The 5,053-nt window shown below is 42.6% G+C and overlaps 1 long non-coding RNA gene across 1 annotated transcript; it reads left to right on the top strand.

Annotated features, from left to right (window-relative positions):
- The first annotated feature begins 531 nt into the window (after positions 1 to 531).
- On the top strand, positions 532 to 1,957 carry LOC123049217 (uncharacterized). The gene is made up of 2 exons (XR_006423484.1): positions 532 to 842; positions 1,588 to 1,957. It is a non-coding gene; the product is annotated as an uncharacterized lncRNA (long non-coding RNA).
- The last annotated feature ends 3,096 nt before the right edge of the window (positions 1,958 to 5,053 follow it).

Below are 5,053 nucleotides of genomic sequence, written 5' to 3' on the forward strand. Positions count from 1 at the left end.
GAGTTAGCTGGGCTTGTTCTATATTTAATGTTATGTACTTATGTTAGAAGGAGCAATTAATATTAAAAAATAATCCGGAGCTACACATTTTATTATATATAAAATTTACAAATTAGCAAGTTATTGCTCAAAAGAATGTTGAGCGCGTTATTATTACATTGGTCCTTAAAATCTTCGCAAGCTTTTGTATGCAATCACCAGGATTTTCCTTGCGTGAGAGTAAAAAACAAACAGGATTTTCCTTGCCAACTTCTATTAAACATTTGTTTTTATAAGTTAATTAGTGTGTATATAGGTTTCTATTAATATATCCCTGCAAAAAAATTAAATATATGATAATAGTAATAATATAAATCTTCCCTAATAATAAAGCAGTTATTGTTTCTGCTCGCTGACCGTCATGGCAAATTTGCACAAAAGTCCTTGATGTTTTTGTTATTCAGCCCGCAATTCATCATTAATCTGGCTGACAGAAGGAAAAAATGGTTGGCTGAAAAAAAAACACCATGTGCATCCGCCTTCTCTCCTCGATCCTCGCGTTAGCCCAGGCCGAGCTATTCCCCCTCGCCGCCCCGTGGCAACTCAACCCCCCAAATGGATGCCGCTCAACTATCTCATCCAATAGGACGCCGGCCACGACGTCACGAAGTTGCTGACGTCGCCAAGAAACGGCTGCCTCCGTTGCCGCCCTTCAGCGGCCACCTCGCTGCCGCTCCAATGCCCACCATGAGGCATTGCGGAGGAAGGTGAGCAAGTAGCAGCACTTCGAGGAAGCCATCATCAACCTCGCCGCCGCGCTCCACGACCGCTATGAAGGCGCCTCACCCGCCCTCCGCTAGTCGGTAAGGCCGACCTCACCTCACCTTCCCCATCCCTACGAGCATACCTGTCATGGGACTGGGAACTATGCGCGAGAGATTGTTAGATTGGTCATAGAAGCGGGAGGTTGATGCTCGGTATGGGTCTAGGAGAGGATTTGGGGATGGAAAATTTGTCTGAATATTTTTATTCCTCTGAAGTTTTGTGAGCTCCAAGCCCATCGCATTGGCATCTATATTCTGCATCTCTGGAAGATATATGTGACATGTTGGCTGCCTTTCCCCCTCTTTGCAATTAAATGTTTTAGTCTTTATTCCCCTAGTTTTAGGCTATAATCCCCTGATTAGTACTCATATATGGAGTACTTACACAGAGTTGGGGCCGGGCACTAGATCTTGTACTCTGAAATTAATAATACATCTTGTGCAGCACTGATAGTACTACGAGATTATTAGTACTCTGATTAGTATTGATATATGCAGCAGTGATGCAAAATTGGGGCCCACAAATCTTGTACTCTGATTAGTACTGATTTTTTAAAAGTTTATATACTCTGAAATTCATGGTATACCACGTAAAGTTCTCAAGGCGCTTGTGCGTACACTCTGCGAACACTGAACATACAAAGTGCACAAGGCTAATGTATTTCCCTCCATTTCTATATGAATAAATCCTAGATCGTTACAATAACAGGTCAACCTTCTTTTCACTTCATGCCACTATAAGGTTGGTTTGCTGCTGATGCTCCTTACACCCATGTCATTGTAGATGGCTGTGGAAAGCTGGAAATTTGCCTGTCCTATCAAGATGAGAATCAACAACATAAAGTTCTAGAAGGATTCAAGGACAGGAAAGATATCTCCTTTTATTATCCAATTGATTGAAGAAGTTGGCTTCTCGCCGGCATATGATTTCTTGTACTACAGGAAGAAATACCCACGTGGCAGAGGCTATTCTGACATTGCTTCTGACCATGAAATATGATTTCTTGTACTACAGGAAGAAATACCCGCGTGGCAGAGGCTATTCTGACATTTCTTCTGACCATGAAATATGATTTCTTATACTACATGACGAAATACCCGCGTGGCAGAGGCTATTCTGACATTGCTTCTGACCATGAAATATTTTGTGTTCAGTTTTCCTGTGAAAGTTAGCATAGGAATACATAATGTTTCTTCAGAATGACAGAGCACCAAATCGAGGTGGTAGGTTGCCATCAAATTCCACGGAATAAAACTGACTTGTGGATGTGATTAGTCTCTTACCAGAGTGCAAGTTTATTCTTTGATGAAAAAGGTCAGCGTTTGGGATGCACTGCATAGCAAGGATATGATGTAGGTTGTATAGCTATTCTGTGGACTGACGTGAGGTTGGGGTGCTCGTGCTTGCTTGGTCGGAAGCTTTTCTTTTGACTCGATTGATGAATGATGAGCACGAGGGCATCTCTGCACTAGTTACGCCGTATATGTACTCCACTACATATAGATAGCTCGCTCATCGTGTCTTGACAGAAGAAGAACAACTTTGATCGATGGAGATGGATATGTTTCTTGTTGGTGCGGTCAGATTCATGCCTCGTATCTTCTCTTGTGTTGCTGCTTGCTTAGGAGTACTATATGCCCCGGGACCGCATCTGCGGGTGCCGTCCAGCATCCGCGTGCGTGTGCGGTGTGCAGCCTGCCTCGTTCTAATTTGCCGTGACCGACGCCGGACTGGTGCATGCTGTCTGCGCCTTATGCTGGATTTTGGGACCTAGCTTGCCATTTCTAGCTCTAGCAGTTTGAATTTGCGACTCCGTAGTAGATTGCACGAGTCCCATGACCCATCTGGGCCGAGGATCCAGCCTCATATGGGGATTCCATGGTTAATTTCTGCCTGTAGCGAGATTTCTGCATCATCCGTTGTAAATATTTAGTTAGGTTGATGGAAAAAACAAGATTGTTATGTTACTCATCTTTCGATTTAAATTTGCAGTTTTTTCATCGCTGCGAGGGTCTAGTTTTTGACAACCTCCGTCCCTGCGTTCACGGGTGAGCACAAATGACATCTCCTCCTCCCCCCTTCATTTGCTCTGTTCTGGTCTTGGTGCCGATGAAACTTGCTAGCTATAGGTGTCTTCAATCATCAGTATGCGTGACCACTATGCGTCTCTCATTCGAAAGGGTTACATCTATAAATATGCATGTATTTGGATATTTATAATCGTGATTCTTTCGAATTGTCCAATGTTATCCATGGACAGCCCGAGTAAGTGTAGAATGGGTTCGTTTTCACATAGGCTCTGCTCCGGATCGGATGCAGAATTTCATTAGTGCCTCCCTGTTGTTCTCTGGGTACACATCCTCTCCGCTTATTGCCGAGACGTGTATCAGGAGAACGGCGGGGAGGTGTTGCCAAAATTTTGCGTCGGATCCAGAGTAGAGCATGGAAAAACGAACCCAATCTACACATACTCGGGTGGGATTAGGACCTATGTTTACCTATTAGCGTCTAGGTTGCATGGACGTAATAAAAGTGACAAACTCCATTAACTGATGAATATATACATGCTGATTTATATATGTATATTTCTTATGTGTCCTGTAGCTTGGCAAGATGACTGATCATTCATGGATGTACACCGGTCACACTAGTCGGAAAGACATGACCATCGAATGGTTAACAAAAACCAAGGGGTTTCTAAGAGCCGCATTTGCAAATGGCCATAGGACAACGTGGTGCCCCTGTGCCGGGTGCAACAATTGGCACAAGAGGACAGAGGATGGAATGGGCAAACACTTGCAGAAGAGGGGTTTTACGCCAGATTATACGGTGTGGACATTTCATGGCAAGTCTGCCCAACGTGCCATAGCTGAGGTGCTTCGTCGTCGCACCTACGAGTATGGTACCGGGATGGAAGACATGGTAAAAGACTTTGATGATGCTCGGGACTCGGACGATGAGATGGAGGAATCTGCAAAGGACTTCAATGAAATGTTGGAGTCTTCAAAACGTCCTCTCCATGAGCACACTGAGCTTTGTCACCTGGATGCCATCTCACAAATAATGGATCTGAAGGCTCAACTCAACTTGGGCAGAGAATGCTACGATGCAATGATGATAGTATTTTGACTTTTTCTACCCAAAGGCCATGTACTACCTGCAAACCTGTACCATTCAGACAAAATCCTCCGTGCTATTAAGATGCCCTATGAGAAGATACATGCCTGTGAGAAAGGATGTGCATTATTTAGGCTTCAGTATGCGGAGTTGAACTATTGTCCCATTTGCAAGTCATCCAGGTATGTTGTGGTAGACAACGGTATGGGTGAGAAGACGCAGACCAAAATCCCCGATTATGTTCTTCAGTATATGCCAATCGTACCAAGACTTAAATGTCTTTTCATGGTCGAAGAGATAGCCAGAAAGATGACATGGCACAAAACGGGCAAAAGAGCCCAACTAGATGCAGATGGGAAGCTGATGATGTGAACCGGAATTTGAAACTGACCGTCTTGTTGAGAAGTTATATTTAGTTGAAAAAGAAAAAGAGTATTTGAAAGAAAAAATTAAAAGAATTGAAGAAGATATGATGACATTCGAGTTGTATGTTGGCGATGTCGTCGATGATCACAAGATGAAGATGAATGCAATGCACTTGCAGATGGATGCAATGCGCCCGAAGCTTAAGAAGATTAGAAATTATGCCATTGATAATGAGGCTTGGTATCATTATTCCATTGGATCAATTGTTACCTTTGTTGCGATCTTCATCACATTTGTTGTGATGAGGGTAAGTTTTCTCTAGTGCTTTGCTTAGCAAATGCATACTTAGCTTATTTTCCTCCTAATGGCATAATTACCTAAGTTAGATAAAAATGGCATTTTTACCTACGTTAGTTAGAATAAGAAGATAAAGAAGAGGAGAGGAGAAAAAGAAAGAGAAGAAAAATTCTTCTTCTTCTTCTTCTTCTAGCTAGTCTTCTTCTTCTTCTTCTAACTTTCTTCTTTCCCAATCTGCAGATTTGCTTTCGATGAGGAAGCTTGCGTTGATGGAGTCTACTCTTCTCCTTGTGCTTCCTTTTTGTCTTGATTTTGTAGGATGAACAATGTGAAACTTGCTACCTATATATGTATGTATGAATGAATCCATTATATGCTTGTTGTTGGATAAGTTGGCTAGTTATATATGTTGCATATGGAATTTTCATTGGTATGTATATGTGTTGGGCACTAGGCTAGCCTATATGGT

This window comes from Triticum aestivum, chromosome 2D (assembly GCF_018294505.1).
Source record: "Triticum aestivum cultivar Chinese Spring chromosome 2D, IWGSC CS RefSeq v2.1, whole genome shotgun sequence".
NCBI lineage: Eukaryota > Viridiplantae > Streptophyta > Magnoliopsida > Poales > Poaceae > Triticum > Triticum aestivum.